At 40.3% G+C, this 11960-nt stretch overlaps 1 protein-coding gene across 1 annotated transcript in view; it reads left to right on the top strand.

The window, feature by feature from the left end:
* UHRF1BP1 (UHRF1 binding protein 1) overlaps window positions 1-11960 on the top strand; it is a 72729-nt gene that overhangs the window by 310 nt on the left and 60459 nt on the right. The gene's annotated exons all lie outside the window — the stretch shown is intronic.

The raw sequence follows: 11960 nt of genomic DNA, 5'->3' as shown, positions 1-11960 counted from the left end.
CCCTTACACCCGGCCTCCCTCGCTTCAGCCCAAGCCCGGACGCGGTGGCGGCTCCCGCCTCCGCCGGAGCTGGACTGCCTTCTCCCCGCTCCGCTGGCCCGACCGTTGTCGCCACTCTGTTCTTCCCTTACCCGGGGCCCCCGGGTACCGGCGCTTCTGCCCTTGCGCTCGTGCCGCAGGCTCTCCTCCCCAACCTAACAGCCCCTCTATCCCCCGACCCTCAAGGAGCTCCCGGTCGGCTACCACTCCCGTAGCTCCCACACCGCCCAGCGGGTCAGCCCGACCTCCCTTGCATGCCCCCCACTCCCCGCCCTGTGACAGTCCCACTGCGGACCCCACGGACTGCACCCTTCCCTGCCCGCCCCCGCTCTCCTGCCCCCTTCACCCGCCTTGGGCCTGCTGCCCCGCCCCCCTCCCGCGACCCCGGTGCGCCCCGGTACCCGCCGGGCCCTCCAGCGCCTCCTGTCCTTCCTCAGACTGCTCCAGACTAGACCCTTTAGCCCCTGGCCTGTTCTCAGTAACACTCGCACCAACCCTTCAGAACCCATTTTCCGCTCAGGTTTCCAACTCCCACGCTGGTTTTCTTCTTCCCAGAGGCTCCCAGCTGCTCCTCTTCGTCGTCTCGCTGACCCTGTTGCATCACCCTTGAAAAAGATATCCCTGCACCCAGGGCCGTTCCTTTGATCACCTTTCTCCCTCCTTGCTTCTCTTCTCATTACACAGACTAAATGGAGAAAGGTCAAGAGAGCTGGGCGTAAAGTTTCAACAACCTTCCCTTTAAGATGGGGAGTTTTTTTGACAGCCTGTGAAAAGAAGTAACAATGTCCACTTCTGCTTTGCAACCATTTATTAGCAGTGTTATGTCCCTCGGTGATTTGGGCAGAAGAGGGTGGGAGGCAATACAGTTTGCAGGTGTAACTGGGTGACTGCTGACCCTTGTGTTACTGTTGCAGGTCGTCAGCACTGGTGTCCACAAAATTTGGGAGCTAGGCTTTCACTTAGTTTTCACTCCTTTTTCCAAGCGGCAGTTGGTGATGTTGTAATACCTTTAGCCAGTTTTGTATCTCAAGTGGAGAGTGATTCAAGCCTTAGCTCCAGTGGTCAGTGGTTTTCAGAAGGTGGGAGCTGGGGAGAAGCCAGGATACCCTGGCCTTGCGCTGGTGTCTCTTTCCTGGTCGTCTTCTCGTTGTGTTGCTGAGTGGTTCGTGAGACCCTATTGCTGTCCTGCGTCCCCTCTTTGGTCAGTACTCTGACTTATTGTTACTTTGATTTTAGACTTTAATTAGTAACATTTGAATACATTTTTGGATAACCACCATGTTATAAAAGTGAAAACAGATTGGGTGCTGAAGCTAGAAAGTACCTTTGGATCCTTTACTAGGATTAACTCCCTAAAATATTCATTTTCAGGTAATATTCATCTGGGTGTTCCGTGAATTTGGTCGTTCTGTGTAAAGATTTAAATAAAAGTAGAACTAATGATTGCAAAACGGGACAGAAAATTTAACTAAAGGACACCTATTAATTTAAATGAACATAGAAGCAGAGAATTTCAGGGTTTAGAGATGGTCTCACTTAACTAATAACATTATGTTTAAGAGCCCAGGCTTTTTCTGGTTTACTCTATTCAGCTGGGAAATGAGTATAATAATGGTATGTACTTTAAAGTGTTATTGTGAAGGTTCTGTGAGTTGATATATGTAAGGATTTAGCACAGTGCCTTGCACATAGCAAGTGCTCAATAAACACGAACTATGGTTAATTTTTGGGCTACTACTTGTGTGACAGTTTGATATAAGCCATAGACTTCTCCAGAAAAACCCACATACGTGAACAGGTAATTTTTATGTAAGTTCCCTGGTGGGGGGAATATGAGCCCCTTAAAGCACATGCCTGAACCCTACAAAGCATCCTGGACGGAGGTGAATAACCCTTTACTAGTTCCATCCCTCATTTTATGGCTGAGGAAACTAAATCCCTAAAGGCTAGAGAGAATAACTGGCTTGCCCAAGTTGCAGAGGAAGGTCAAGTGTAGTGGGAGAAGACCAGCTTCCTGACTGGTGTACCTTCTCCTGTGGTACACACATAGTCTGCACACTTCATATCCCTATGAGGGTAGGGTTTTTAAAGAAAAAAATTGATAGCATATGGTGACACATTCCATGAATCCTTAGGGAACAAACTATCTCTTTTAGATGAAGTAGGAATAGATATGATAGACATTGGGAGAAATTTCTGTTTTTCTCAGTGTGGGGTGGTTGATTGAGGAAGAGGAGGAAGAGGAGGTTGTTCAGGGCTGCAATTTGAGGGTGCTATGACATATGCCTGGTTAAGGGAAAGGTCAAACTCTTGGGGCTTTTCTATTTGACTTTGAAAAACTGTCTAGTCATGTGTGACATTTGGGCCTCTTTATGGGCTCTACTTTACCTACAGAGGCTGGCCTGCCTGGGGGGGAATTATAACTTCTGTAGCTTGCCAAACCTGATGAGGAAAGAGAGAGGAGAGACAGATACTGAATTAGTATAGTAAATAAATAGTTGTAGGTGTTTAATAGTTACTTGTTGCCGATGATGACAGTGCCACTCGACTTGGAGGAAAGTGTCTCTATAGCAGGAAAGATATCCCAGTGGCTTCATATTCTGTTTAATTTTAGTCATGAAGTTTCAGATACAAAGTATCTTATTGGAATCTATCTTCCTTATTAGTAGAATATTTTGATAAACAAGATTTGTGGGAGGTGGTCTTCAAGATATTTTTTGTTACATGCCAACTCAAGACAAGGCAGTGGTCTGGGAACTGGGGATATAGCATGGGAGAAATGTAAACATCTTTTAAGGGCTTTAACCTGTGGTTTGGGTGACTGCTATATAATACAAATAGCTTCAATGCCCAGTATTCATTTAAACAGACCTAAAAGGAGACCTCTCCTTAGAAACAAAGGTGATCATTTAAAAAATATCCAAACTGAGCCCTGGCCAGGTTGCTCAGTTGTTTGGAACCTTGTCCATTGCACCAAAAGTTTGCAGGTTCCAAAAGTTTGCCCTGGGTAGGGCCTGGATAGAAGGCAAATGATCAGTGTTTCTCACATCCATGTCTGTTTGTCTCTCTCTCTCCCCCTCTTTGCCCCTCCCCCCTTCTGTAAAAGCAATAAACATGTCCTTGGGTGAGGATTAAAAAAAATCCAAAATTGTTTTTTCACTAAATTAGATTTTCCTTGTTTGAGATCACCTTAGCTCATGACCATTTGTTATACAAGTAAGAGGAAATCCGATTGATTGTGAAGTCAGGAGAGTATGGTTCATGGAAACTTAGACTCTGGCGCCAGACAAACTAGATTTCACCTTCCAAATCTGCTACTTAATGAACAGGGCAGCCTTTCTGAGCCTTAAAGTTTCTTATCTGTAAAAGATGAGAATAAGGAAGAATGCTACATTCTTGGCAGGTTTTTTTGAGGATTGGGAATAAAGCTGGCATGTAAGTAGTGTTTAATAAAGAGTAACTATTATAACATGGCCAGAGAAGTGAGGGACACTACCACAGTAGGATGACAGCAATCCACCTGGCTGGCTATTTTAGAAACCCATTAGAAGTCGTAATTCTTTACTCTAAATAGATGCAACAAATATGACCTTGAGTGACAGAGACATGGCTGATAAACATGATAGATATTTTAAAAACATAAGTATTAAGGTGAAATTCAGAGACATAAAAAACTTTACAGTTCTTTTGGAGAATTAGAGAGCCTGACTGTGCACTCAGCCCTCTGAGTTCCTGATCAGTGCCTCCATTTGTTGCTACTCATTATGCTGAAGAGGTCACTGTGGCCAGTCCACGGTGGACAGTGGTGAGCTGCAGGCTCAGAGAGGCTGACTGCTTGCTCAGGGTCTGTTTAGGTGAAGGTTTGTAGGACTACTCTCAACTTCCAGGTTGTGCCTCTTTGTTGTCATCTTTATTTCCTGAATAATTATTTTGTGCATTTTCTAGAAATAGTCAAATCATATGTCTTTGTTTCTCTTCCTCATCTTCTTATGCTGCTTCAGAATAAAGAGCTTTTATGTACCTAACAAATATTTAATAATAATAGCCAGCTGTACAAATAAGTACTTTAAAAGTCTTAGGACGATTTAATGTTCAGACTAACCCTATGAAGTAGGTATTAGGCCCATTTTATAGATAAAGAAATGAGGCAGAGAGGTTAAATAACTTGCCCCAAATCATAACTAGTAAGTGATGTAACTGAGATTAAAACACAGGCACTCTGATTCCAGAGCCATGCTTTCTAACCTACTCTGTTGCTATAATGGTGTTCATCTATTCACTATTTGAAACTGAGCATACCTTTGTCACCAGCATCCACATGGAGGAATAATATTACAAGCACCCAGGAAGCCTCCTTGTGTCTGTTCCTTATTACCTCCATCACAGAGTAACTACTGTCCTGACTTCGAGCAATATAGATAAGTTTTGTCTTTTTATATTTTATATAAATGGAATAATATAGTATGTATGCTTTATGTTCAGTTTCTTTAGCTCAACATTATTATCATTATCATTATTATTATTATTATTATTATTGTATTGATTAGAGAGAGGGAGGAGGGGGAGAGAGAGAATGAATATCCATTTGTCGTTCCACTTATTTATGCAGTCATTGGTTGATTTTTGTACCTATAACCTTGGCATATCAGGACAATGATACTCTAACCAATTAAACTGCCCAGCCAGGGTAACATTATTTTTCTGAGATTAATCCCTATTGTTGCATCAAGGTGTAGATCTCCATTTTCATTGCCATATAGTATTGTATTTGTACATTCTGCTGTTGATGGACATTTGGCTATTTTCCCAGTTTAGGGCTATGATGATTAGTGCTGCTAGAAACATTCTAGTATGTGTTTTTTGGCAAACAAACATACACATATCTCTTGGGGATATAATAAGAGTGGAATTTCTGGGTTGTAGGATATGCATATATTACATTTTAATAGATATTGCTGAAGTTTTCCAAAGTGGCTCAAGCAATTCACACTTCCACCAGAAGTGTACGGGAGTTCCGGTTGTTCTACATCTTTGCCAACACTTGGTATTTTTCATCTTTTTTATTTTTGCCATACTGGTGGATGTTTTGAATTTTTTTTTTACTTTGTAATAAACCAGATGGCCACTTTGTTTTTGCCTACATTTACTTTTTAAATTCTGATCTATTTGTAAATTTTAGTCACAAGTATCAGACCTTGGAAACATAAGATCTTTTTTGGGAGAAATGCTCAAATTAGGCATGTTCAGTGAAAATAATTATGGTAATTTATAGCCCATAAAATTTTTTGCTTGGAATGGATGTGATGCTTAGTTCCTTGTCAAAATAACAGTCGTGTACATTGAAAGAAAGGAGGGGCTGTTCTCAGGCATTTGGGTTTTTGTTTGGTCTTTAGTCTACCCTGCATGTTAAATCGTTTCATTCTAGTCTGTAAAATTAAACCCATTTTTACTAAAGAAACTAAAATTGGAATTTCATAGCTTTTGTGTTACAATTCTTACACCTTTCCAAGGTAAGATGGTTATCTTGTGTCTTAAAACTAGCATTTAAAAGTAATAAAAATTTCAAAGCAGTACTACCATGTGTATCTGACATAAGTAGCTTACTGTATGGTTCACAAATAATGAAATTGTCTGCTTTGAAAAATGGACTGAGAGGCACGTCAGTGTAGCAGGAAGAACCAGGACTCAGGGTTCTAAAAGGTAGCTATGCATTTTGACTCTGTTACTTTTTTATTTTTAAAGATCTTATTTATTTATTTTCAGGGAGAGGAGAGAGAAAGAGAAGGAGAGAAACATTAGTTGGTTGCCTCTTATTCACCCCCAAATTGGGAGCTGGCCTGCAACCCAGGTGTGTGCCCTAATGGGGAATCGGACTGATGACCTTTCAGTTTGCAGGCCAGTGCTCAATCCACTGAGCCACACCAGCTAGGGCTGACTCTGCTACTTTTCAGCTGCGTATTCAGCAAGTCTTTTAGCTTCTTGAAACTTCCTTATCTGTACAATAGGAGATAATAGTACTTAATGTTATTTTGAGGATTAGAAATAATTTATAGGGGGGTGGGCTGGGATGGGGGTAAAAGGCAGAAAACTGTACTTGAACAACAATTAAAATAAATTTTAAAAAAGAAATAATGTATAAAAGTGACTGGTCCAAAAAACATATGTAATAACCGATGACTTTATTTATTAAAATGGCTCAAGAGAGATCATTGTTAGTTTCTGGAGATAATGCTTTTCAGCATCTTCAAGATTGTGCCTAACTTATCCAAATGTATAATTCTTTAGATATTTAGGAATTATGTTTCTTAACATTTTAATACAGAGAGGTAGAGATGAATGTTTTTTGTATCAGTACTGGAGGAGAGAAGGAACCAGGCTGTTCCTGTTTATCATGTTTTTCATCTTAAGGTGTCCTACAAGGAGGAAACTTTGACCTCAGCATAGGTGAAATAGTTGAAATGTATACACTAGGTTGGGTCTTTAGAGGATTTACTTACACAGAGAGTCTAAGAAGATAGCACCATCATATACCGTGCTCTTAGAAAAAAAAATAGAGGTCATTTAGTTACTGTTACCTAATATAGAATCTGGTTGAATAATAATGTGTAAGTATAGCATTAATCACTGAAGAAAAAGAAGATTCTTTTTATCACAGTTCAGTTCTCTACATCTACTGCAATGCGTCCTCCACAATGGCAGGGATTGGCTGCTTAAAAAAACAGGGAATTTGAGGGTGCTTTGAGTGGGTGAAATGGATGCGGTAGATGTGTGGAGTGGGAGTGCATTGTAGGAACTCAGGGAACCTTGGACCTGAGGGGTGCTGGGGGTGGGTGGGTGCACAGGTCTGAAGGGCAAGGAAATCCAGTTCACCCAATATCATTAAGGGACCTGTTATATTTGTGTGAATGGGGCAAGTACTTGCTACGGGTGCTGACTGTAGACATTAACAACACTTTCCTGTATATTTATAAGCAGTAGACTCAGCCAATATCTATACTAAAGGGGAAACTAAAGTGTAAAAATAATACCCATTAGTGTATTGCTAATTTAGGTAAAAGGTGTGCAGTTTGTGTCTTCTTGTCACAAAAATAAGGACTTGATGTATTTGTTTTACTTGCCTACAGCAACGTTTATTTTACATGTGTATTCAGTCTTTATAGTGCATTGATAATATGTGGCTTGGATGTCATCTCATCACTTAAAAATTAAAACATTGATGGGTGAGAGGTCAGTGTATTTAAGTCTCTGACTTAATGGAAGTGTTATGCTCTCACTTTATTTCTAAGTTTGAAATTTGGAGTGTATAGTTTAGTAGAAATGGTATTATAAATGTTGAATAGGGTCCCGAGTTAGCTCACAAAAGCCATAATAAATAATTGATTAATTATATATGGAACAAGCTCACTAGATGGAGTTCTGGATCCTGGTTGTTAGGGACCATTTGAAGTAGGAGTGGAGATAAAAGAGAAGAAGAAAAAGTTTTTTCTTTCCTATTTCTTGGAGTAAGATTTTTTAGATCATCGAGATCATATCTCTGCAAGAACCTTTTGGGTTGTGACTGAGGGATGTGGCCAGCATTAATGAGCCGCCAGGAGATGCTGATATCATGTGGTATGCAGAATGATGTCACACAAAGAAGCATTATCCTTTGTCTTTTTTGACTTTGGAATGTTTATTCATGTTCAAGTAGGTGAATTACCTGTTTAGATTATATAAGCTTAGAGTCTGTTTTACATATAAACACAAAGTACTGCACAGTTTGAAACTACAGTGAATTCCAGTTTTTTCTGCAACTACCATGAAACTGCAACTACCATGGGTGAAGATTGTTTTGAACTTGACCAAGTGTTTTTCACCATTTAGAAAATGTTCTGATTCTTGGCAATGCCATTCCTGGAATTGAGTTTGTTTGGGTTGAGAACCACTGACTTAGACTAACTTCTCAAACAGCTGAAGCTTGCTCTTGACACTCATTTCTCTCCCTTATGTCTCTTTTCCGCTTAACAAGTCCCTTCTTCTCGTGTACCCCATTTTGCTGATTCTGCCCTCACCTATCTGCTACTGTATTCCCTGCCCCAACCGGGTCCACATGCTCTGCTGTTCTCACTTTCTTGCCAAAATTCCCAATTCTTTAGGATATATGATTTCAGCTAAGTCAAGGGGGAAAAGTAGAGAACATATTTTGGAGCACGAATGGTATTCTAGTTAGACCAGCTCTAACTCAGAATATGTCCTACCATGCAGGGGTGTTGAACCTGTAGCCCGCAGGTTGCGTGTGGCTCAGGATGGCTATGAATGCGGCCCCACACAAAATCATAAACTTACTTAAAACATTATGAGATTTTTTTTGTGATCGTGTGTCACAATGTGTTTAATGTGTGCTCCAAGACAACTCTTCTTCCTCCGTGTGGCCCAGAGACACTCAAAGGTTGGACGCCCCTGGAAGCTCCCCTAAGCTCATAGTTTCATAGCTTCTGAATCCACAGGTACTCTGGAAGTTCTGTCTGTTTTTGATTTTCAAAATGATTTCTGTTACAGTGGTAGTGGGGATGGACAGAGGTCTGGCCGGCTGTTTGTGGTATGTACGTCATTTGAAAGTTGGGGAATTCTAATGTGTAGAAAATCCAGATAAGGATGGGCTAAGTTTACTCAAACTGACTGCCTCTAATCATCTGCTGTAGTACCTTCTCAGGCAGAGCTGGAAACATGCATTTCCTTTTTCTAAAATAAATGTTTTCCTCCCTCCCTCTGCCCTCCTTCCCTCATCTCCCCCTCCCCCATTTCCCTTTCTTTTTGAAATTTTTGTCTTTTAACCTGTCTGAGAGAAGGGGCTACAGTTCAGGCACACATTTTATTTTAGAAAATGTCTCAACAGAGGTTGATATGAAGTTAGAGGCTTGCCAATGTAGGAAATATCCTTTTGCTGAACCTTGGTAGAGCCCACACTATCTGCCTTTCAGGTAAAGTTGGCTGTGGCTTCTTAGTCCTCTTAGCCTCTTTGAGGGAGGCTTGCTGCAAGAAGGTTGAATTTTGGCTGTTGGTGGTGTGTTAGCCCTTCTCAGATGCCTGCAACAGGGAGTTCAGGAAGTCTAGCCTTTCCCTCAGCTAGCCCCTGGCCCTGGGCTGCCTTTGAGGACTCTTGTTTCTGAGAATATTTATTCATTAATTCTTTCATTCACCACCTTTATTTACCACCTGCATTGTATGCCAAGTACCAGGAACTCAAAGACAAATGAGACAAGATTCCTTTTCAGGAATTCAACTGCCTGTAGAGAAAAACAGACCCATAAATGATGAGCCCGGTGAAGCACTAAGTATCTGTGGAGCCTGAGTGGCACAGAAAGTCAGAGGCAGAAAGGTGATGCCAGGCAGGGGAAGCTGTGTGAACAGTGGTTCTGATTTGAGAGGTTATGAGACTACATATGGTTTTGTATCACTGGACTGTAGAGTTTGAGGGTGGAGCACAGCTTGAAACTATACTGGAAAGATGGGCCAAATCATAGAGGCCTGTATACCATGCCAAGGAATGTGGATATAAGGCTTAGTTTATTCTCTGTTGCTATTGACCTGGGCCTTAGGCAGCTAATCAGTGTTTCTCTTTCTCCCTTCCTCTCTTTCTAAAAGCAATGGAAAAATTATCCTTGGGTGGGGATAAAAAAAAGTCTTTAGGACAGTGCCTGGAGTAATGTAAGCAATTATTAAATATTAACTACTATTTAAAAATTTTTATTCTCAGAAATGTCATTCCTTTTTATTTTTCCTAATATTAGTTTTATTATAAAAGATTCTAGACAGAGCTACTGATCTTCTCTTTTCTTTTTGAACACTTTGCACTGTCTAGTTGTCTCTAATGGATATCTCTTCTACTTCTACTTCACATAGAAATTTATTTCTGTTTTTACAGATGATACTCTTAAACCTGATTGAACATGCATGTCTGGTTAATCAGGTATATTATAGTATGTTTGTAATGTATAAGAGAATGTGAATGGATTGTTGGATATACCCTTGAGTTTATTCTACTTATTTGGCAATTAGTGTTTATTGGCTTTGTATTATTATCAGTAAACACTAATTGAGCATACTTATCCTAGACTTTGTGCTGGACAGAGACCTAACTGACACAGTTCTAGCTCTTGAGGAGCTTATTTTTATTTTAGAGACCCTCATTTTCATTTTAAACTTTTTTGTGCCCAATGCAGCTACTTTATATGGTTTGAACCTCCTGTCTCTAGTTAGTTGAGTATACTGTTGTCTTGGGTGTTTGTTTATTGAATGATCTCTGCAGGGGAGACGACCAAAAGGTCTGACCAGCCTTATCTCTCACCAGCAGATGTGACAGACAGCTAGCTCATTTTGAGCAGTAGTGCCTCTTAAAATAAGCATATAAGTTGGTCAGAATTAGGGCCAGTTCTGATAAAAAATTAAAGATAGCCTAGTGTATGATATGAATTTTCCTTTTTCCTCAGTATCCTCCTTGGACAATTTTTAAAGCTCAGATAATTTATGTGCTACACTTTTCTACCTAGCTGTTCAAGGCTATTCCACAAAGAAATCTATGCTTATTCAATAGCGAATTGCCAACAGTGTCTGTTAGTGGAATAGGCCCTCTTCTGAGCATTAGCAAGTGCATTTTCACTTTGGTTAGTCCAAGAGCCTGTGTATAAGTTTTAAAATTAGAAATGTAGTATTCAGAGTTCATTAATTTCTACTCTTGATTTAAGTTTGGGAATTGCGAATGTATGGAAGTGAAGGATGAAAGGAAATATGTTAGGATGACAAGAAATGTTTCTAACAAAGTGACACATCCCAAGATTTGGGTCAGGAGATGTAATATCTTCAAGACCAGTAAAGGGGAAAGCATCTGGGACCTAATCACTCAATGATTGGAAGGAAATGGATGGAAACTCAATGGGTGAAGAGTAAAGAGAGGGCAGAGGGCAGCTATTTCTGAATTACAGTTGATGAGGAGTCCTGTCTATCCTCATCATCCACATTGTCTTAGTCCTAATTCTAGAATGATCAATAAAAGTGTATGTAGGTAAGACATTGGATAAGAAATTGCAGCCAAAATTTCAGGTGATGGTCATATGTGCAGTAAGTTAGATGAGTTAATTAATAGTCAATTAGATGAACAGTCCACAGGTTACACGACTTACATGCCTGGACTCTTGCTAGTTCTCAAAAAAGACTGACTCAAACCCGACAGGGTATAGGGCTTCAGCTAAGCAGGCAAGCCTCCAGGTTTAGAGGAGGGAATTAGAATGCTCATCAGGGCTACTGTTGAGAATTAAAGACAAAGAATCTTTCCAGAATCCTTGTTCTATCAACTAGTGCAGTATTAGCATGGGGAGTAGGGTAAACAGAGTCCCTCAAGTCATGGACTTGGGGAATGGGGAAATATGTATAACTGGTTACAGTTTTTGAGAGTATATGTCACTGTCATGTCTACTGAAGGAAATTTGGCATTATCTATCAAAAACTGATTGGATTGTGGGAGATAATTGCAGAAGGGTATGGGTTTTTTTAGAGGTGGGTAATGAAAATGTTCTAAAATTGATTAGGCTTAATATTGCACAACTCTATGAATATACAGTCACACCTCGGTACTCACCAGCTTCAGAACTCATCAAACCCTCTACTTGTTGCATTTTGATGAGAAAAAATGTTTCAGCACTCTGTAATTGCTCAGGACTTGATGCACTTGGTAGAACTTGTATGAGTCCTGACACTGCCCCACAAGAGAAAATGCTTCATTATTTTGTTGGCTTTGGCACATGTCACAGCTTACAGAATTAATTAATGATGATTACTGAGGTACCACTGTATTAAAAACCAGTGGGAAAAAAAAAGTACACCATGTAAATAGTAAGCACAAGAAAGTTGGACTGGCTGTATTATCATCAGATAAAATAGAACTC

The sequence above is a fragment of the Phyllostomus hastatus genome, unplaced genomic scaffold, assembly GCF_019186645.2.
Source record: "Phyllostomus hastatus isolate PE091 unplaced genomic scaffold, TTU_PhHast_1.1 phas_contig_1048, whole genome shotgun sequence".
Lineage (NCBI taxonomy): Eukaryota > Metazoa > Chordata > Mammalia > Chiroptera > Phyllostomidae > Phyllostomus > Phyllostomus hastatus.
This window is presented reverse-complemented; position numbering and strand designations above follow the sequence as displayed.